The sequence below is a fragment of the Canis lupus genome, chromosome 2 (genome assembly GCF_011100685.1).
Source record: "Canis lupus familiaris isolate Mischka breed German Shepherd chromosome 2, alternate assembly UU_Cfam_GSD_1.0, whole genome shotgun sequence".
NCBI lineage: Eukaryota > Metazoa > Chordata > Mammalia > Carnivora > Canidae > Canis > Canis lupus.
The window spans coordinates 62,880,257-62,903,417 of NC_049223.1; the positions used below are offsets into that span (position 1 = coordinate 62,880,257).

A 23,161-nucleotide genomic window follows, 5' to 3' on the forward strand; every position below is an offset into this window, starting at 1 on the left:
GAGATCTTCTCTTAAAGTGTGGCTTCAGAAGCCATGGCATGATCTCCAGGGAGGTTTGTTAGATCACAGGTTCCCAGACCCCTCCTCTGAGCTTAGGGATCAGAAACTCTGGGAGTGCTGTTTGGGAATCTACACGTTCACAAAGCTTCTGGTGGTTCTTAATACACAATTCCTGACCTAATCTAGCCTCCTCACTTTGCAAAGACCTCAAGAAAGGAAAAGTATAGCGACAGAGCTGGGATTAGAACCCCCGTCACCTGACTCCTGGGCTCTCTCTCCTGATGTTGAGCATACATGGGAAGGAAAAGGCAGATGTGGCTTTCTGCAGTCAGAGGGCACCGGTGCTCACAGCACTGAGTTCACTGAGTTGCAAACAGATGTTATAATGTTAAATGACCCATGTGCTGAGGGGGGCAGGCCTGTCACAAACTCAGGAGTTCGGCGGAGCTGTGCCATGGAGCGCCGACCAGTAGAGAATGTGGTCATGGAGATTTTTCTGCAAAGTTTGGAACAAGAAAGAATGGTGTGACTTTCACCTTGCAGTGAAGGGTATTTCGATGTTTTCTTTTTTCCCACTCACCTATTTATTCTGTAGTGTATTTATTAATTTTATAACCCATATCAAGCTCATCCTATATGCCAGGTATTATATTAACCCCTCAGATTATAAGAGTGAACAAGATAGAAGCAGTTTCTGCCCCCAGTAGGAATCCTGTAGATCCAACCTGTTTGGTTGTCAAAGGTAATTTGGAATAAAATATGCCCATTATATGGGTTGTTTCTCCTTTTTCTCAGTGCTCACAACTGCCTGAACCTAGACTTCCTGATATATAAAGTATCATTTGGGGTGCTCATTCTTTCCTTACCCTTCTCCCTCACATTTCACCCCCTAATGTGAGTGAGTAGAAATCATCTTTGAGGACCAACCTGAATACTTGATCTTATACTTTCTAAATGCTCCCCACTTCTACTTGCCAACACTTGCCAGGAAGCCCCTGTGTCAGCATTTCCCTGCGAGTACCTTCAGATGAAGGTTCCTTTTATCTCCTTGACTTCCTCTTCACAGTCCCATACCAATTACTGACAAGATCGCTTGTGTAACACATGTATAATACTCAGTGTTTAAATATTAAATCACTGATGGCCCCACTAATTACAACATTCAGAATGACGTAGTTTCATTCTATGTTAGAGCCTCTTGTTCCAACTAAGCCCTATTTTAGAGTTTCTAGTTCCTTAAGGACTGAAACAAAGAGAGCCAGCGCACATTCGAACAAGGGGTAAACCCAATGAGAGTCAGCGTTTCGGCTAGGACTAGGCTATGCTGCTGTGACAAGTAATACAAAGCAAACAACAAAGGCTTCCATCTCGAGAGCTGCCCTTACCATCTGAAGGCTGAGTGAGCTCGGAAGGGTCTTGACCCCAAATGGAAGTCCCAGTCCAGATGTGGCTTATGCCACTTCTACTCATAACTCCTTGGCCAGAGGTGGTCATATGACCTCACCCAAACACAAAGGGCCAGGAGTACAATCCTATACGTGCTCAGGAGGGAGCAGGATACAAAAGCCTCAGCAGCCAGCACTGATGACTGGCACGGAGGGGTAATCAGTTATTAACCTCCTTGTTGAGGTCTCAGGTGTGCTTGCTAGAACGAGGCTCCACATTGGGAAAATGTGTAGCCCCAACCTGAATTTCTTTTGCCAAAAACCAAGCATCTCATTTGCCCTAAGAAACTTACTCAGCGGGATCCCTGGGTGGCTCAGCGGTTTAGCGCCTGCCTTTGGCCCAGGGTGTGATCCTGGAGACCCGGGATCGAATCCCACGTCAGGCTCCCAGTGCATGGAGCCTGCTTCTCCCTCTGCCTATGTCTCTGCCTCTCTCTCTCTCTCTGTGACTATCATAAATAAATAAAAAATAAAAAAAAAATAAAAAAATAAACTTACTCAGCTGATCTAGTCTCTATCTTTGAGTCAGAGTGGAATTTCTTGGAAAGTTACGAGGAAAAAAAGCAAGTCCGTTGTGTTCCTAACTATGAGTTATAGTGAGGGGTGTGAGGCAGTGAGTTCCCAGTTGGCTTTAAATCATTCCTTCTTGTGTATGGAAAACCGAGAAAGAGAGACACCTGTCATCGGTATGAGACACTTCTTGCATGATGAGTGGTCTTGTCTTGAAGATTTAGGTGACAAATCAGCAGGTCAAATGATATAAAAATGGCTCTTTGGAGCAGCTGAATTTATTTTGTTGTTGTTTATTTGTTTGTTTTTACTCTTTGGAACTTTAAGAGTTCCTTTGAAACCACTAAGTTCTCTAAACAAGGCATCCCCTGACAGCAAGAGCTATTTCTGCCCTGAAGAGGAAAGGTTAACGTTTTTCATAATAATGGGTTTCACTCTCATGACACAGATGAAGCCTGCAATTGTTTTCCATCTCCTCTGGGCTTGCCTAGCTCTCTGAAAGTCAGAGTAGTGGGAGGGAGCCGGGGGAAATCACCACTGAACTCCAAGCCAAATCTGCTGGCCTAGGCTTTTGTGTGCTCAATTTGAAAGGTCTGTGATATTGCTCTTGTGGATGTCTTACTGCACACTCGTGTCTTAATATTTAAATACCCTGAAATGCCTACATGATTACGGTGTGAAAGGAGACACTAGAATCTCCTATGCTGCATGGCCAGGACCATGATTTTGTACAAGGACTTTGAAAAACTATAGCAAAAGGTACCTCGGCCAAACATATGCTTTACCTTTGACTTAGCAGCTCCACTTCTATGTATATTCTCAATAGAATTGAGGATATATACTCGCAAATAGACGTGTATAAAAGTGTTCATAGCAACAGTAGGCACAAAAGCCCCAAAGTAGAAACACATATCCCATCAACAGTTGAATGAATGAGATGAGGTCTATTCGAATAAGGCAAGACTCGACAGGAATGCAGATATTGAGCTACAACTCAATAAATCTCCAGATAGAATGTAGGACAAAATAAACCAAACCAAAGAAAGAGTATCTATGGTATGATTCTACTATATATACAATGTGGGAAACCAGACAGGCAAAACTAACTTATACTGATAGAGGTCAGAAGAGTAGTCACCTTTGGGGATAAGGAGGAGGCAGGCAGGAACCTTCTGTGGTGCTGAGATGGTCTCTGCTTTCATCTATGTGGGGATGGTGTGGATATAATACACATAAGGATACATGCATTTACTGTATATACGTTGTATGTCAATTAAAAATAAAAGGAACTGAAAAACACATAAGCTGATTAACCTAAACAATCTTTTAATTTAATTTATACAAAGCATGTAGATACACAAGGGTGTACATGTGTGGCATGTGTGTTGCTTTAGTTAATTAGCTCTATAACCTGGATGGTTAGTAACTTACTTACCCAGTTACTGGCTCAAATTCCTTAACTCTAAAATTATGATGGCAATAGTAGTATCTACTTAGAGGACTGTTGAGATGGTTAGAATAAGAGATATGTATGATATATGCAAAAGAATAGCATATACAGGTGTGTATTTATCTATGGGAGTGTGTATACATGCATACACATCACACACACATATGTCATCTCCTGTGTGAAAGAAGGAAAAGAACATTTTCTGGCTGCCCATTCATTCCAGTCACTCATGTAGTAAATACATATCAAGCCAAAGGCATACCATGTTGGGGTCCCTGTGATGGAGAAGCAAAAGAACAGATTCTAAATGTTTGTGCGCCCTGACTCAGCTCATCTCTGAGAGATGGCTACACACACAGCTTCCAGCTTTCTGAGCTGTCTCCTCCTTCTGTTCATCCAGGTTTTCCTGCAGGTAGGATACAGGGCCCTGAACTGGACTGGCATTTACAAAGGTACAATCACATTCTCTTGCCCAGAGATGGCTATCAGCTTAGGCTGATTAGAGTCCCTGCAGAGCTCCACTTTCTGGGCACATTTAGAGGTGATCCAAGTTCCAGACCCTGCAGCAAGACTGCCTGGTCCTGATCCCACTCTGCCTCTTACCGGCTGAGTGACCTTGGCAAATTATGAAACCTCACTCTCTGCCTTAATTTCTCATCTGAAACATGGAGATGATGACTACCACATCTTTTTAATCTTTTGTAAAGATTGAATAAAAAAATATATAAATATAAATATCTTCAATGTATTTTTATATAATGTGTATATATATATATATTACAAAATACATACACAATCACTTCCTGTAAATGTGAATTAAAATATCTACGTCATAAGGTTTTTTAAAGAGTAAATCAATATATGAATAATATGATCATTTAAATATCTTCTAGGTGATTACATACGATGTATATATATGTTGCAACATAATCAGTGTATATATACATAGTACATAGTTATACACATATATACATACACAAGTATACATACACACACACACACCTGCATCACTTAGAAGGTTGTTGCCTCGATAAGTACTAAGTTTCTATAATCAAACATCATTACCTATAGATTATATATAAATATATATATGTATAAAATACATACATATAGATTATATATACACACACACATACATATATATGGCTACAATAGAAGGATAATTATATATGAATTTTTATGGCTTGAACTCAGAGCACAGCCCCCCCCCCCCCCACTTCCCTCCTTTTTTGCTTTTGGAGCATTGGGGTGAAGGTGTGTAAATATAGAGTGGAATCCCAGCCTTGCCTCCCAGACACATCCAGCCAAGACACATTCCAGAGTCAGGAGGGGACAGATACCCAAGGAAGGCTGCCATTTATCCATCACCTAATGTGAAATATAAAACACTTCAAGTCATTGAATAGGTAAAAGAAAATTAAAAAAAAAAAAAAGAGCTCCATCCAACTTGCCAACATTCTAAAACAAGAATAAAGAGGGACGAAGTAAGGAAAGCAAACACGGCTGAGAGCTGGCAGAGAGGGCCTGTGTGGGTTGAGTAGTGAACACAGCATCTCATTGAGCAAGTTTAAGAGGCTCTGGGGGCCCCCGAACTGGGGTAAGAACACAGTTGGAGAAGGGAGAGAAAATGAAGCTGATAGATTGTGTAGAGGGGATTACTCTTTGGTTCAAATTTTATTTGAAAGAACTGAAAGACAGGGTCCAGAAACCCAGGGCTTTGGCTGATGAAAAAATAATCAAACAAAACATTTATTTTCACTAATTGAAAGGGACTTCTATGACTCTGAGACTAAGAAACAGGCAAGCAACTGAGGCCCAAAGCAGCCTAGCCTGGGCAGGCTGGCCATCGAGGTATGGAGGGAGAGCAAGGAGCTACCATAGAGAAGAGACCGCCCGCCCCCCCCCCCCCAGCCCCTCTGCTGAGTGCCTCTTGGAGAATGCCAGCTGCTCCAAGTGGGCAGAAAAATGATTTGGTACCTGCCAGTTGGGCAAGGCCATAACCCATGGGTAGATGAGGTTTCCTCCAGAAAGGAGTGGCCATCCCCACTGTCTATATCATGCAAGTGAGAGGAAGGTCATGATGCTGAGGATCAAAACCCAACATCCTGGAAATCAGAAGGCCAGAGATTGCCTCATGGTCCCATGTGTCTGCACTGAGCAGTCTGTGGGGGACCTAGCGAGGCTTTCAGGACAAGCCTTTGCCACAAGAGCTACGTTGGAGGCACTGTTTTAGTGACTTCAACCTAAAGAGGAGGTGTGTCTTGAAAGCCAATTAGCTAGCTTGGGGTTTCTGTGTTTCTTTTCTTCTCACAACAGCAACTGGACACTGTGTTTGACATTCAACCCACCACCAACAGCAGCTTCATGCATCTACCACCAACTCTGGCTTCCTGGATATGCGACCTGTACAGGTGAGCAGAGCCTGGCACTTGGAAGGGCCCTGTGCTTAGTGTACCATTAGTTGCCGTCTTGAAATTCTCAGTAATTTTGAACAAGGGGTTCCACAAAGTATGTAGCTGGTCCTGGCTCCCACTTTGGGACCAAGCCACTCACTCATGCAGCTGCCAGGACTGTTGCCTAATGAGCGCTGAGGCTATGCCCTTGTCTGAAGACAGCCATGGTGCCCAAGATTAAGCCCTCTTCCCAGAAGCAGTGCATTATGGGGGAGATCTGAGGGTACAGAGAACCAGCCCCTTTGTTGTAGCTGGGACAACTGGCAGGATCCATGCGGGCGCTGGAGCTCCCCACAGGTCAGCGCGACAGGGCAGCTTCTGCCTCTGGCCAGCTGTGCTTCCTGCCATATGCAAATCTCCATCTCAGATTCCATCTCCAGGGAAGCACAACTAAGACACTAAGGTTCTGGTGAAGTGTTCTCATGTCAGGTGTGCTACAGGGATTCAAGGACGGAATCTTGCATCCACATGCAGACCAGGAAGCTAGCATGGTGGTAGCAGCAATAATCAGAGACAAGTTCCCCAGGGTAAGGTAGAGAAAATGGGGTCAGAGAGGTTAATGAGTTGCCCCCCAAGGCCATGCAGATGGTAAGAGCCTTAGCTAGGACTCAAACTTGGGCTTCCTGACCCCCTAATTAGATTCGTTTACAATAAGTTGTCACACTTCTTAACCCCACAGGGAGCCTGGCAGTACTGATTGAGCACTACATGCAAAGGAGTTATGGGCATTCTCTCCTTCTTTGAACTTCCAAAATACTTTCCTGGGAACTTGCTGGTGGCTTTTTGTACATCACTTTTTATAACCGAGAAATCACTCTTTCCTTTGAGTTTCAGATAAAATTGGGTTATATCCTCCCCCATGGTTAGTAAGAAACTCAGCATTGCTCCAGTACCTCTAGGACTCTTCCACCAGCAGCATCCGCTCACTTGAGGGCATCAGAAAGGCAAAATTTTCAAGTCCCACCCCAGCCAGCTGAGTCAAACCCTGGAGATGGAGTCTCCAAGCAAACCTTCCAGGGGATTCTGCTGTGCTAAAGCTCCACAGCTCCACGGAGCTGGTCTTGGGAATTTGCCTAGCCAGGCCTGACCCTGAGTTTTGCCAGACAGTAGTCTCACCATATCTGCAGGGGATACGCTCCAAGACCTCCCAGTGGATGTCTAAAACCGTAAACAGTACTGAACCCTATGTATACTATGTTTTTTCCCTTACCTATAATAAAGTTTAATTTACAAATTAGGCACAATAGGAGGTTAACAATATAACTTAATAAAATAGAAAAATTATAACAAAATCACGTGAATGTCATCTCTCAAAGTATCTCATTGTCCTGTACTCTTTCTTCTTGTGATGATGGGAGATTAACCTCCTCCTGGCCTTCTGACTACACATCTGCTTGTGGGACAGTGGGTCACTGAGACTGCAGATCAGGAGCATTACAGGACGCCTGATGTCACTCTTCCTCGGTGAGACTCCCCCCTTGCAGCTCTTCCTTGTCTTTGCTTCTTGCAAACCCCAGCAAGCAACTCAGCCCCATATTGACTTCCCCAATATGCTACTTACACATGCTGAATGTAGCTGAATGTAGCACATTTTGCCAAAAAAGAAAAAAAAATTGAGGGAAATAATGGGGGAGAGGTTGGCTTCCATACCGCGACCCAGTACAAAGGTGGAGCTAACTATTAGGCATGTGGTCCAGTTCTTGTGAATTCCTCAGCCACAGGGGATTTTCTTGGCTTGCCTCTTCCATTCCCATCCCCCTGCCAGGTTCCTCTCTCCTCCATGCTCTTGGGGCTCCTGGCTTCTCTTCCTTTGCTAGTCTGTCCTCCCCCACTCACTTCTACTCCACTTACTTTCCTCGTGTCTTTCCAGGCCCATCTCCATCTCACCCTAGGGTTGTCTTTTCAAAACCAAGTGACCTCTTAAGAGGAATTTAATGTCAGTGCTTCCAGTATCCATGACTTCTTGGGTGCCTGTGGCTCAATCTTACTGGTCTTCCAGCAACACCCATGTTGTGTCCTTATGCCACATGTATACCCAGGACAGGTGTTGCCACTCAGGTGACCAGCAAATCCCTCCTGGCTGGGGCTGACCTGGACCCAGTACTCCTACAGATGGCTTTGGCTTTGATATTGCCTGAGGCCACTGCTTTAACCAAATGCTCCCCTCGAGCTCTCTGACACTTGATGAACCATAGAATTTAGGAATGTCCAAGTCAGAGAGATTCAAGTAATCCCCTCTGAACAAACTGTTCTAAATCAGCAGGGCCAGCCTTGACTCAACTGTGGAAGAGATGCAGTAATACCTTTCAGGCCCTCCCTCACCCTGCTCTCTGCCCCACTTAGCCCATAATTACATTGCAAGAGCCTTTGTCTCTGTTCCCTGGGCTCTCATTCACTCTCAGGAATCATAGAACCCCCCTGTCCAGGGCCTTTTTCTCTCAAGAGAAAAATAGCAAAACCTTCTCCATCCACCTGTCCTGATCCTCCTTTGCTCAGTAAGGACCCGAACCAGTGAAACTCGTTCATTCTATGTAGCTGATGAGTGTTCACATAAGACCCCTCCGGGAGACCTCTTTGTTGTGGTGGTTTCTCCTTCTTCTTCTTCTTCTTCTTCTTCGTCGTCGTCGTCGTCGTCGACGTCGTCGTCTTCTTCTTCTTCTTCTTCTTCTTCTACTACTACTACTACTACTACTACTACTACTACTATCAGGAGACCTCTTTGTTTTATTCTAGGACCTCAGAATCTTCCTATGTCAGACTCAGTGGGCTCACGGGCCCCGTTCTGCTCCCTCTTCACTGGGATGCAGCACGCCCAGAGATGAAGTCTTCAGGCTTAGAATTCCCACTGCCAGGATTTAAACCCTGGCTCACCTCCTGCTAGCTGTGCACACTCAAATAAAGACCTTAATCTCTCTGTGTCTCCATGATTTCACCTATGAAATGGACATGATAATGGTATGCTAGTAAAGCAATAATTCAACAAGAAATTTAGGACTCAATGAAGTGATGGTTTTATTATTGTTCTGAACCTGTATGGCCCCATTTATCAAAGTTAATGCTAGGATGTCTGCAGGAATTCAGCAGCTGCATTGGAATATAGTCCCATCCAGGATTAGATAGTGCAGCTCAAGTGACTCTGTGGTACTCCAGAAAGCAAAGGAGAAATCTTGGTTTTGCATCTGAGGTACCTGGCTTCAGTAGGGCCTGCTTTATCCACCCCCACCCCCCCAGGCCAGCTGCTTAGCCCAGCCATGCTACCCTCTTGCTGCTCTGCAGGCGTCTTCCCCACAGCCTGGCCGGGACGCACAGAGTGACACGAGACATCAGTTGAGAAATGAGTGGTTAGTTGTGATGACAACCCAAACCACAATGCTGTCAAGAAGCCCTCCCTGGAGGGGCCCATGGGAGTAGACGAGAAGTCCCACAATCTTCCTCTAATTTGTACCACACCAGGGAAGGGCAGAGTAGCTCCCACATGAGTAAGATCCCTTCTGTTCACACACCCACAGCCCCATTGACAGAATTCACTCCGGAGACTGACTCCGGAAATGTTTCCAAGGGAAATGATTAATAGTAACAGGTTGGAATGCTTAAGAATGTAGCTCCACACCCTGCAGATCAAAATCCAGTGCCTGAAGTAGCAAATGATTTATATTCCACAGCAGTATCATACCATCTGCCTTGTTCTGGTCAAAATAACTGAGGCCGAGAAGTTGTTAGTTCATAGTTAATATAGCTACCATTTATTTAGCTGGAATTATATGCCAGGCTCTGTGCTAAGGTCTGCATGGTCAACTTCTCCTGGAGTTCCAGCCCTTGTCTTGTGTGGTGTGTACTGTTATCTCTTTTTCCAGATGAGAAAATCACTCTCCAGAGGTTAAATAATGTGCCCAATGTCACACACTTCCTGATGGAGCTGGGACTTGAGCCTGCCTCGAAAATCATGTCCTTAACCACTGCTCTATCTTGCCTCCTAACAGTCAGCATTCCAGAGCCTGGTTATTTAAGGGTTACCTCTGTTTTGGCGTCAAACCTACTATCTCAAGAGGAATCAGAAATTTTCTCCTTCATTCTCCATAATATCCTTTTTTATCACCGTTCCTAATACTCTGTACTATAATGACTTGGCTGTGTCCTTTGGGTGTTCACCATAGCTTGAGCTGCCTGACAGCTGCGGCCAGATCGCTTTAACAGATTTACATTCTGAAGTCTATTACACACAACAGGTAGGAATGAATGAATGAATGAATGCACATCCTCCTGACTCCCAATCCAGTGCTCCAGCTACCATTTTCTACAGACCATACTTTTTTTTTTTTTTTCTTTTTGTGGCCCTTACATGGTTTTTCTCTTGGGATTTTCAACAAATTGAACTAGAATTAACATTTCCTCATGATGTTCAGGACTAATAAAAATAATTCCCCCTGAGATCTCACAAGACACTGACCAAGTTTACAAAACAAAAGCATCTCGTTTTCTTTCTTATCTCCTGAGGTAAGTGCAACTCTCTCCTGCAGTGCAATTGGTAGAAAGAACAAAAAAATGATGCTCTCAGGCTATTTGAAAATATTGGCCAAAGTGTCATCTTCTTAAATGATTTTAAGCTAGACTTATAACTCTGGGACTGACATCCCCCAGTGATTTATACAATTAGGGATGGTTCTCCCAGAGTGACTATTTAACATTCCTCTAATAACTTGCACGCATGAGCTTTGGAGGGCTGCTTCCGAGCATCATGCTAAGCCACTTCAGTCTCTTGGTTGTGTCTCTTTCTATCTTGTCTTTTTCTGATCATTTTCATATAATTGTTTTCATAGAATTTAGTTTCATGCACTGTGCTATTTAATTAACATTGTAATATGAGCATTTTCCAGGTTACTATGAAGTGTTAGGTGCCTCTGTTTTAGTCATTCTTAATATTTCCAAGTGAATGTATCATAATTTATTTAGCTTTTTCCCTATTGTAGGGCATTTATGTTGTATCCAATATTACAATCTTACGAAACAGCAATGTGATAAATAACCCCAAGGAGAAAGCGTTCTCTGAGCTCTCTCTTTGGACTGTTTCCTTAGGGTCAATTCCCAGCAGCCTGCCATTTATTCTTGATAACTGGATTTGTGAGCAAGAGATGAGCTCACCAGGGGACACGGAGCAAGAGAAGAAAGTTAACTCACTAGTCACTGAACACTTTGAAGATTATTATCTAGCTGAGATGTATGCCCTATGCCAGGGAAAACATCGCATTTTATTTTAATCTTTATTTTCAAAAATATTTTTATTCAAAAGCAATACTCTCATTGTAAAGACTAAAACAGTATAGACACATATGAAGGGAAAGTCAAAGACTACCATCTGCCACAACCCTTCTATTCCCAACCCACTGTGATGACAGATTTTAACAGCTTGGTGTGTATCCTTCCACACATTTCTCCATGCCCATAGAAATAAACACATGCTTATCAACACATTTTTTAAATACAAATACACTGTATTCTAGACAACTTATTTTATTTTTGCATTTAACAATATACCATGGAAATCTTTTTAGGTTAATGTGAAAAGAGCTACCTCCTTCAAACTGAATAATATTCATATTAGGGATGTTTCACAGTTTATTCAGCTATTTTTAAGTTCCATTTATTTAAACTAAATGTAACAAAAAAGTTTACAGGCTCCTGGGTGGTTCAGTTGGTTGAGCATCTGCTTTGGCTCAGGTCATGCCTGAGGTCAAGTCTCATATGGGGCTCCCTGTTCAGCGGGGAGTTTACTTTTCCCTCTCTCTCTACTCCTCCCCTCTAGCTCATGCTTGTCCTCTCTCTGATAAGTAAATAAAATTTTTTAAAAAAAAATTTCACTCTTTGTCCCACCCCTAACCCACTGCCTCTGGCATCCATCACTCTGCTTTGTGTACCTATGAGCTTGGTTTGTTCATATGCTTATTTTTAGAGTCCATATATGACAGATCATACAGTATTTGTTTTCTGTTTGATTTATTTTACATAACATAATTTCCTTGAGCTTCAATCATGTTGTCACAAATGGCAAGATTTCTTTTTTTAAATGGCTGAGTAATATTTTATTACACACACATGTACACCCCACACAATTTCTTTATCTGTTCATCCATTGATGAACACTTAAGTTTTCCCCATATCTTGGCTATTGTAAACAATGCTGCAATGAACACGGGGGGTCATGTGTCTTTTTGAGTTGGCATTTTTTGTTTTCTTCAGGTAACTACCCAGAATTGGAATTGCTGGATCATGTGTTGTTCTGTTTTTAATTTTTTTTTCTTTTTTTTAATTTATTTTTTATTGGTGTTCAATTTACCTACATACAGAATAACCCCCAGTGCCCGTCACCCATTCACTCCCACCCCCCGCCCTCCTCCCCTTCTACCACCCCTAGTTCGTTTCCCAGAGTTAGGAGTCTTTATGTTCTGTCTCCCTTTCTGATATTTCCCACACATTTCTTCTCCCTTCCGTTATATTCCCTTTCACTATTATTTATATTCCCCAAATGAATGAGAACATATAATGTTTGTCCTTCTCTGACTGACTTACTTCACTCAGCATAATACCCTCCAGTTCCATCCACGTTGAAGCAAATGGTGGGTATTTGTCATTTCTAATAGCTGAGTAATATTCCATTATATACATAAACCACATCTTTTTTTTAATTTATTTTTTATTGGTGTTCAATTTACTAACATACAGAATAACCCCCAGTGCCCATCACCCATTCACTCCCACCCCCCGCCCTCCTCCCCTTCTACCACCCCTAGTTCGTTTCCCAGAGTTAGCAGTCTTTACGTTCTGTCTCCCTTTCTGATATTTCCCACACATTTCTTCCCCCTTCCCTTATATTCCCTTTCACTATTATTTATATTTCCCAAATGAATGAGAACATATAATGTTTGTCCTTCTCCGACTGACTTACTTCACTCAGCATAATACCCTCCAGTTCCATCCACGTTGAAGCAAATGGTGGGTATTTGTCATTTCTAATAGCTGAGTAATATTCCATTGTATACATAAACCACATCTTCTTTATCCATTCATCTTTCGTTGGACACCGAGGCTCCTTCCACAGTTTGGCTATCGTGGCCATTGCTGCTATAAACATCGGGGTGCAGGTGTCCCGGCGTTTCATTGCATTTGTATCTTTGGGGTAAATCCCCAACAGTGCAATTGCTGGGTCGTAGGGCAGGTCTATTTTTAACTGTTTGAGGAACCTCCACACAGTTTTCCAGAGTGGCTGCACCAGTTCACATTCCCACCAACAGTGTATGAGGGTTCCCTTTTCTCTGCATCCTCTCCAACATTTGTTGTTTCCTGCCTTGTTAATTTTCCCCATTCTCACTGGTGTGAGGTGGTATCTCATTGTGGTTTTGATTTTCTTTATCCACTCATCTTTCGATGGACACCGAGGCTCCTTCCACAGTTTGGCTATTGTGGCCATTGCTGCTATAAATATCGAGGTGCAGGTGTCCCGGCATTTCATTGCATCTGTATCTTTGGGGTAAATCCCCAACAGTGCAATTGCTGGGTCGTAGGGCAGGTCTATTTTTAACTCTTTGAGGAACCTCCACACAGTTTTCCAGAGTGGCTGCACCAGTTCACATTCCCACCAACAGTGTAAGAGGGTTCCCTTTTCTCCACATCCTCTCCAACATTTGTTGTTTCCTGCCTTGTTAATTTTCCCTATTCTCACTGGTGTGAGGTGGTATCTCATTGTGGTTTTGATGTGTATTTCCCTGATGGCAAGTGATGCAGAGCATTTTCTCATGTGCATGTTGGCCATGTGTATGTCTTCCTCTGTGAGATTTCTCTTCATGTCTTTTGCCCATTTCATGATTGGATTGTTTGTTTCTTTGGTGTGGGGTTTAATAAGTTCTTTATAGATCTTGGAAACTAGCCCTTTATCTGATATGTCATTTGCAACTATCTTCTCCCATTCTGTAGGTTGTCTTTCAGTTTTGTTGACTGTATCCTTTGCTGTGCAAAAGCTTCTTATCTTGATGAAGTCCCAATAGTTCATTTTTGCTTTTGCTTCTTTTGTCTTCGTGGATGTATCTTGCAAGAAGTTACTGTGGCCGAGTTCAAAAAGGGTGTTGCCTGTGTTCTTCTCTAGGATTTTGATGGAATCTTGTCTCACATTTAGATCTTTCATCCATTTTGAGTTTATCTTTGTGTATGGTGAAAGAGAGTGGTCTAGTTTCATTCTTCTGCATGTGGATGTCCAATTTTCCCAGCACCATTTATTGAAGAGACTGTCCTTCTTCCAATGGATAGTCCTTCCTCCTTTATCGAATATTAGTTGACCATAAAGTTCAGGGTCCACTTCTGGGTTCTCTATTCTGTTCCATTGATCTATGTGTCTGTTTTTGTGCCAGTACCACACTGTCTTGATGACCACAGCTTTGTAGTACAACCAGAAATCTGGCATTTTTAATTTTTTGAAGTACCTCCATACTGTTTTTTGTAGCAGCTGCCTCAATTTACACTCCCACCAACAATGCACAGGGTTCCCTTTGCCCCATATCCTCATCAGAATTTGATATTTCTAGTCTTTTTGATAATAGCCATTCTAATGGGTGTGAGGTGATATTTCATTGTGGTTTTGATTTTCATTTCCTTGATGATTAATGATGTAGAGCATCTTTTCATGTACCTGTTGGTCATCTGTATATCTTCTTTGGAAAAATTCAAATCTTCCACCTTTTTTTTTAAATCAGATTGTTTTATTTCCAGTTGAATTGTATGAGTTCTTTATATGTATTTGGATATTAGCCCCTCATTAGATATATAATTCACAAATATTTTCTCCCATTTTGTGGGTTCCTTTTTCATTTTGTTGATGGGTTCCTTAGCCATGCATAGGTTTTTTAGTTTGACTTAGTCCCACTTGTTTATTTTGGCATTTGTTGCTTTTATTTTTGGTGTCATATTATAAAAATCATTGTCAAGACCCAAGTCAAGGAGCTTACTGTTTATGTTTTCTCTTGGGAGTGTTATGGTTTCAGGTCTTATGTTCAAGTCATTAATCCATTCTGACTTAACTTTGTATATAGTGTAAAAAAGTGGTCCAGTTTCATTCTTTTGCATGTGGCTGTCCAGTTGTCCCCACACCATTTCCTAAAGAGAACCGTGCTTCCCCCATTGGATATTCTTGGTTCCTTTCTTATAAATTAATTGACCAGGTACATGTGAGTTTATATCCCTATTTTATTTCATTGATCTATGTGTCTGTTTTTAAGCCAATGCTATCCTGTTTTAATCACCATAGTTTTGTAATATAGTTTGAAATCAGGGAACATGATGCCTTTGGCTTTGTTATTCTTCCTTGGGATCACTTTAGCTATTTGGGGTCTTTTATGGTTCCATTCATTCAGATCTTAAGTTTGTTCCATTTATGTGAAAAATGCCATTGGAATTTTAGTAGCAATTGCATTGAAGTTAAATATTGCTTTGAGTAGTGTGGACATTTAAAAATGTTAATTCTTCTAATCCAATAAATTTCCATTTATTTATGTCTTCTTCCATTTCTTGTATTAGTTTATTAGTCTTCATTAGTCTTATAGTTTTCATTGCATAGGTTTTTCACTTCCCTGGTTAAATTTATCCCTAGATATTATATTATCTTAATGTAGTTACAGATAGGATTGTTATCTTAATTTCTCTTTCCAATTGTTCGTTATTAATGTATACAAACACAACAGATTTTTGTGTATTGATTCTGTATCCTGAAACTTTATTGAATTCATTTATTAGTTCTTATAATTTTTTGATGGAGTCTTCAGGGTTTTCTGTATGTCGTTTGCAACTAGTGACAATTTTACTTCTTTTCAATGTGGATGTCTATAATAATGATAACAATTATTATTTCTACCTAATTCCTAATTGCTCTAGCTAGGACTTTCAGAAGTTAAATTGTTGGGCAGTCCGGGTAGCTCAGGGGTTTAGCGCCACCTTCAGCCCAGAGCCTGATCCTCAAGACCTGGGATCACATCCCACGTCAGGCTCCCTGCAAGGAGCCTGCTTCTCCTTCTATCTGTGTCTCTGCCGCTCTCTCTCTCTCTCTGTCTTAAATAAATAAATAAACAAATAAATAAATAAATCTTTAAAAAAAGAAGTTAAGTTGTTGAATACGAATTTCTGAATAAAAGTGACAAGAGTGGGCACCCTTGTCTTGTTCCTGATCTTTGAGGAGAAGTTTTCAGCTTTTTACCATTGAGTATGATGTTAACTGTAGGCTTGTCATATATGGACTTTATTACTCTGAGGTACACTCTCTCTCTACTCACTTTGTTGAGAGTTTTTCTGATAAATTGATGAAGCATTTAGTCAAATGCTTTTTCTGCATCTATGAGGATGATCATGTGATTTTTGTTGTTTATTTTGTTAATCATCTATCACATTGACTGGTTTATGGATATGAATCATCCTTGCATCTCTGGAATAAATCCTACTTGATCATGATATATGATATTTTTAATGTACTATTGAATTTGGCTTGCTAATATTTTGTTGAGGATTTCACATCTATGCTCATCAGGGATATTGGCTTGTAATTTCTTTCGTGGCATCCTTGTCGGGTTTTGGAAACTGCTAGCTTTATATATGAATTTGAAAGGGTTCCCTTCTCTTCTATTTTTTGGAATAGTTTCAGAGTAATTGGTAATAATTCTTCTTTGAAATTTGGTAGAATTTGCCAGGGAAGCTGTCTGGTCCTGGACTTTTGTTTGTTGAGAGGTTTTTGATGACTAATTCAATCTCCTTACTAGTAATCTACTTTTCAGATTTCCTATTTCAGTATGTTTCAGTCTTGATAGATTGTATGTTTCTAGGAATTTATCCATTTCTTCTAGATTCCTCAATTTGTTATCCTATCATTGTTCATGGTAGTCTTATATTCCTTTGTATTTCTGTGGCACCAGTTGTAACATCTCCTCTTCGATTTTTTATTTTGAGTCCTCTTTTTTTTTTTTTTTTTTGGTGAGTCAAGCTGAAGATTTGTCAGTTTTGTTTATCTTTTTCAAAGAATCAGCTATTAATTTCATTGATCTTTTCTATTGTCTTTTTAGTCTCTATTTCATTAATTTTTGTGCTAATCTTTGTTATTTCCTTCTTTCTATTAAACTTTGGGCTTCATGTCATTTTCTTTTTCTATTTCCTTGAAGTATAAAGTTAGGTTGTTTACTTGAGCCTTTTGTTTCATGTGGTAGTCATTTATTGCTATGAACTTTCCTCTTAGAACTGCTTTTGCCACATCTCACAAATTTTGCTATGTTACATTTCCATCTTCATTTGTCTCAAGATATTTTCTGATTTCTCTTCTGATTTTTTTCGTTGATCCATTGGTTGTTCAGTAGCATGTTTAATCTTCACATATTTGTGAAGATTTCACAAATTTCACATTTTTTCATACATGGAATTGACCTCTAGTTTCATATCAATGTGGTAAGAAAAAATGCTTGATATGATTTCAATCCTTTTAAATTTATTAGGACTTGTTTTGTGGCCTGACATATGATCTATCTTGGAAAACATTCCATGCACACTCCAGAAGAATGTAAGCAGTTGCTTTGGGATGGAATGTTCCATAAATATCTATTAAGTCCATCAGGTCTAACATGTCATTTAAGGCCAACTTTCCATTATTGGTTTTCTGCCTGCATTGAGGTAAGTGGCATATTAAAGTCCCCTGCTATTATTGTATTCCTATCAATTTTTCCTTTTAGGTCTGTTAATGTTTACTTTATAGATATAGATGCTCCTACGTTGACTTCATAACTATTTATAAATGTTATATCTTCTTGTTGGATTTGCCTATTTATCATTATGTAATACTTTGTCTTTTATTACTGTATGTGTTTTAAAGTCTATTTTATCTGATGTAAGTATAGTTATTCCAGCTTTCTTTTTGTTTTCATTTGCATGAAACATCTTTTTCCGTACTTTTACTTTCAGGCTGTGTGTATCCTTACATCTGGGGTGAGTCTTTTGTAGGTAACATATAGATAGGCCTTGTTTAACACATTCAGTCACTCTGTCTCTTGATCAGAGAATTTAGTTCATTTACATTTAAAGTAAGTATAGATAGGCATGTGCTTATTGCCATTTTTTCCATTGTTTTTTGTAGTTCCTCTCGTTCCTTGCTTCTCTTTTTCTTTCCTTCTGTGTTTAATGGCTTTCTTTAGTGCTATACTTATATTCCTTTCTCTTTCTCTTTTTGTGTACTTACTGTGGGTTTTTGCTTGTGACTACCATAAGGCTTACATATAACAACTTATATCTGTAACAGTCTATTTTAAGTTGATAACTAAACTTAAGTTAGTTAACTTGATCCCATTGTAAAGCTCAACATTGTTACTCTCTCCCATATTTGGCGATTTTTTTGCCGCATTTTACATCTTTTTGGTCTGTGTATCCCTTAATTAGTTATTGTCATCATAGTTTTTACTACTTTTGCCTTTTAATCTTTAATCTACTAGCTTTATAAGTGATTCATCCACTACCTTTACTATATATTTACCTTTCCAGTGAGAAACATTCTTTCATATGTATTCTTATTACTCATTAGCCCCCTTTCTTTTCAGCTTAGAGAAGTCTTGTTAATATTCCGTGTAAGGCTGGGTTAGCGGTAATGAACTCCTTTAACTTTTGTTTGTCTGGAACAGCTATTTTTGAATTAATGTAAATCCAGGTTGTTTTCAGACAAATAAAATTTCTCCCAAGGTTTTAGAAAAAAAAATGTTTAAATTTAAATATCACTAGAATTATTTCCTCCTTACCCTCAGTTCTTCTTAACAATTCCCAGTTATTTTCAAGGGGTGTAGGTGTCTTCTTAGCTGGGCACAGTGATGTCTATGTTTGATGACTGTCATGAAATGCAGAACTCACCACAACCCTTTTTGAATAGCAAGTTTTCTGTTTGTTTTTTTACAGTTTATATTGCAGGATGGGCCTTATTTTGGTGGCAACAAACATTTACTGAGTGTCTATTACGGCCCTTCAGCAGATACAGGTGGAGAACTGAGAACTGTAAAGAAACAAAGAAAAAACATTTGTGGGCAATAAGAAAACCAGTCTCCCTAGGTCAAAGGGATTATACATTAAACTACTTAGTTTTACCAAACAAAGGCTAATTAATGCTACCTAAATACAAAACACTGTGCTAAATGGTGATGCCTTCAAAGGAACTCATAAACTATTAGGAGAGAGAAACCTTCATACAAATAACACAAGGAAGGAATAAAAATTAGGATAGACATGCTAAGTATAGGGATAGAGTATGGAAGAGCTAGCCTCACACTTCCCCTCAGAATACCCTTTGCAATGTTTAGAGTTATTTTCAACCTGAAGACAGATAGTGCCTGTACCAGGCATCAGTGTCCAGCTTCACAGTAATCACTGTTATACAACAGAGAGAAGACTAGCTTTGGAGCCATAGACACATCAGTTCAACTCCATGACTCATCGGTTCGTCTCTCCTTTCGTTCCCTAAGCACAAAGATTAGGCAAGGTACTGTGTGCCCATTGTGGATACAGCAGAGCACAAGACAAAGTTCCCGCCCTATTGGAATTATCATTTAATGGAGAATGGGCAAGAAGCAAGAACCCTCAGACGGTGATGAAAACTATAAAGACAACACAGAGGTGTGATGTGATGGAAAGGCCTGACGGGATGGTCCAGATTGGACGATGAGAAAGGCCCGGCAGAAGTGGTAGTTCAGTTACTACCTGCATGAATAGAAGGAGCAAGTCACACATACACATTTGTAGGGAGAAGCCTTTAAAGCAGAGGGAACAGGATGTGCATGGGCACAGAGAGAAAGCCTGCATGGCCAGAATGTGGGAAGGAAAGAGGTGATGGTATGAGGAGGTCAGAGGCAAGATCAGATAGAAGTGTCTGGATTTTATTTTATTTTTTTAAGATTTATTTATTTATTCATGAGAGAGAGAGAGAGAGAGAGAGAGGCAGAGGGAGAAGCAGGTTCCCTGCAGAGAGCTCCATGTGGGACTCAATGCTGGATCCTGAGATCACAGACTGAGACAAAGGCAGACCCTCAACTGCTGAGCCACCCAGGCATTCCCAGTCTGGATTTTATTTTAACTACAGTGAGAATCTATGGGGTGTGATGGGAAAGTGGTAGGTAGGAGGATGGCAGGGTGTGATGTAATCCAATTTAAACCTTCGAACTCATACTTTGCTACATGGGAAATGAATCAGGGGAGGCAAGCGTGGGAAAAGAGCAAGCGGTTGGGAGGTTAATGCCGTGGGCCAGGTAAGCACTTGGGGGGCTCAGCCCAGGCAATGGGAGTGAGAAGACACTTTCTGAAGCAATGAGCCTCCCATAGGCTGTGACTTTACCTCTCAAAGCCCAATGTGTGTTCATCTGTGAGGTGGGGATACTGGCTTTCTGAGGTTGTTGGGGGAGCGGGGGAGGCAGGGGCAGTCTGGAAGTTGTATGCCAGCACCTAGCACAGTGCCTGGCACATGTTCCATGCTCTCTGCATGCCATCTGTACTCACTCTGCTTTACCATGCCTTGGCCAGATTGCAAAGAACAAACAGTTCTTGGTAATTGCAAAAGGCTGATAGGATGCTGACCATCTAATGGATTAAAATGAGATGAAAACACAGGAGGAAAAAAAGGGGGGAATATAAGGAAATTATATCAATGTGCTGAAGAAGGTACCATGAGGCAAATGCAGATGAAGGTCTTGATTCCTGTCCCTGCAGTCATCACATGTCTCAAGAAGCTGTGCACACAATCACTGAACGTAGAGAATCCTATTACAAGGGACCAGGAGATAGCCGACAGAACGGGGCTTTGTGTTCTTATCCCCCCAATGGTCTGTGAGTGGGAGAGGCCCTTTATGTTCCTGGTCAACATGAGCCCTACTGCAGGTGTTTGAGTTTATCACAGAGAGGAAATGACTTTTTTTACACCTAATTTAATCTGAAGCTATTCACAGTTTAAAATGTTTAGTAACGGTGACCTTTTTAATGACTAACACATTGCAGGTGGTCCTGGTGTAGCCAGCAGTTAATGTTTGCCATCAGAAAGAGAGAGAGAGAATTAAATGACCACTCCATGGCAATTGTCTTTGCATTGCAGGGTTCAAAGGACAGCTGGTTCTGAAGGCAGCCAGAGTTAAGGATCTGTGAAAGAAAAAGCGTGGGGTCGGCTCTCCCCAGTAAGAGAGCAACCCTCCTGTTCTTGGTCCTTCTTGGAACTGAGGTGTGGGCAGAGCATCTCAGAAAGAATAGTAAACCAGCCACCACTAGCTGCCTATCCTGGTTCTGGGTGTGTGTCCGTTTTCAAAGGACAGATGGGTCCGTGATATTTCAAAGGCCCAGGATGGACAGGGAATTGTTCAGGTTGCTGGCCATTGGCTGGATTCTTGGGTTTTTCACACCACTGAGATTTGTGGGTCCAGAGGAGGTCCCAGTAAGACCCACTCTTTCGGATGAGTGAAGGAGGCCCAGGAGGAGAAGAAGGAATTGACCCGGTGGGTTATAACAGATGTCCTACCACATGCCAGCTCTCTTGACAATGTCTTGATGGTGTTCTGCATCCCACAACCCACACGGGCCTTTCACTTACAGTCAGTCCCAAGCTAGGTGCTATGCTGGGCTGCTTAGTTACCCAAGTGGCTTGGATAACCACTGTTCATGGCTTGTCTATCATCACCTCTCAGGGCTCTTACATCTGTGTCATACCCTACAAGGTCTCCTTGATGGATACCACAGTCGTTCATATGTCAAGGCAAAAGTATCCTGAGTGTGTCCTTGGCCTTCAGGGCAGTGCAGCAGCTCTGTGTCGGCCAGTATCATTTTAAGCTTATAACTAGGGAAGCTCATACAAAATGTGGTGTCTTGCCCCCAGGAAGCCCTCTCACACCGGTGCTCAAAGCAGTGGGTTTGGGCAGCCCCGGTGGCGCAGCAGTTTAGCGCTGCCTGCAGCCCAGGGCGTGATCCTGGAGACCCTGGATCGAGTCCCATGTCAGGTTCTCTGCATGGAGCCTGCTTCTCCCTCTGCCTGTGTCTCTGCCTCTCATTCTCTCTCTGTGTCTCTATGAATAAATAAATAAAATCTAAAAAAAAAAAAAAAAAGCAGTGGGTTTCATTGTTTCAGCTTTTCTCTTCCCCCTGTTTGGTCCCACTCCTAATAGCTCCTGGAGCCTACACACTCCCCCACCCCTATTTTTGTGGGAAGAAGCAGCAGTGGAACCCAGGAATATCTGCTTTGCTGAAGGTACCTTGCTTCTCCCCATGATCAGAGCTTCCCGAGTCCTGCGATTCAGATGGCACCTGCTTCTTCAGATCATCCAGCCCTGCTAATTTTATTTTGAAGTCCTTAACATCCCCTTGGTCATCTGTCGGAAGTCAGACTTCTGAGATCTGGGCTTACCAATCTCATTCTGCTTACTGTCTTCTTAGTTTGCTGGGATCACAACAGTGCTTACACCAGAAACCTTCTTCTTACTTAGACCTAGAGAAGCACAGAGAACATGGAAAGTCAGAGATCTGCTGGTACAGGGGATGTTTTCAGGACTTCTAATGAGATACCAGTTGGCTCTAAGGAAACCTCACAGTCTTCAAAGTGCTAAGAACTAAAGCCATTCAGTGTCACATATTAGGCTTTGTCTCTGAGCTCACCGTCTCAGAGCTTTCCCTGTCCGCAACTCCCTTCCTCTTCATCATTATTATTTCTTTAAAAAAAAAACAACATTCGATTCTAATCAGAAAAATCCAGTAGAAACCATTGAATTCTACACTTAAAAAAGTGAAGGAAAGCCAACTTCCCCAAATTACAAGCTCTGTAGAATTACAATTTGTGCATTTTTTTTCTTTGAGTTCATTATCCTTCAGCAAGAGAGTTTAAGAAATGAAAAGCTCACCTAAAACCAAAAGCATTGGGAAACTCAAATGTGTATTTTTATATCTTACTAAAACCACACCTTACCGACGTCATGTCAAAAAAAGAAAAGGTGGTTAACTTAGGTGGTTGACTCTTTTCTTTGGCCTACTAGTTATACCAGAATCTTTAGGCTATTAGGAGAATTCAGGATTTAAGATGCTATGTCGATAGATTTAAAATAGTATGAAAACATAAAACTCTATCTTTCAAAACATGGGGAATGCACTGTTTTTACCTAGTGGCATTGCAAGTGTCTCTCAAGGCTCTATGAACAATCTGTGTCCTTGGTGTCACTGATCCATATTTAAAATGGCGTAAGGAAAGAAATGGAAAAACCTTTGAATTCTTTCTCCTTCATCCTATCACATTC

General features: G+C 41.2%; 1 long non-coding RNA gene across 1 annotated transcript in view; it reads left to right on the top strand.

Annotated features, from left to right (window-relative positions):
- The window catches only part of LOC119870019, a 34,466-nt gene extending 25,713 nt beyond the window's left edge, over window positions 1-8,753 (top strand). The window contains exons 2-4 of the long non-coding RNA XR_005355041.1: window positions 5,722-5,816; window positions 7,264-7,322; window positions 8,592-8,753. This is a non-coding gene — a long non-coding RNA (uncharacterized LOC119870019). The remainder of the gene's footprint in view (window positions 1-5,721; window positions 5,817-7,263; window positions 7,323-8,591) is intronic.
- The last annotated feature ends 14,408 nt before the right edge of the window (window positions 8,754-23,161 follow it).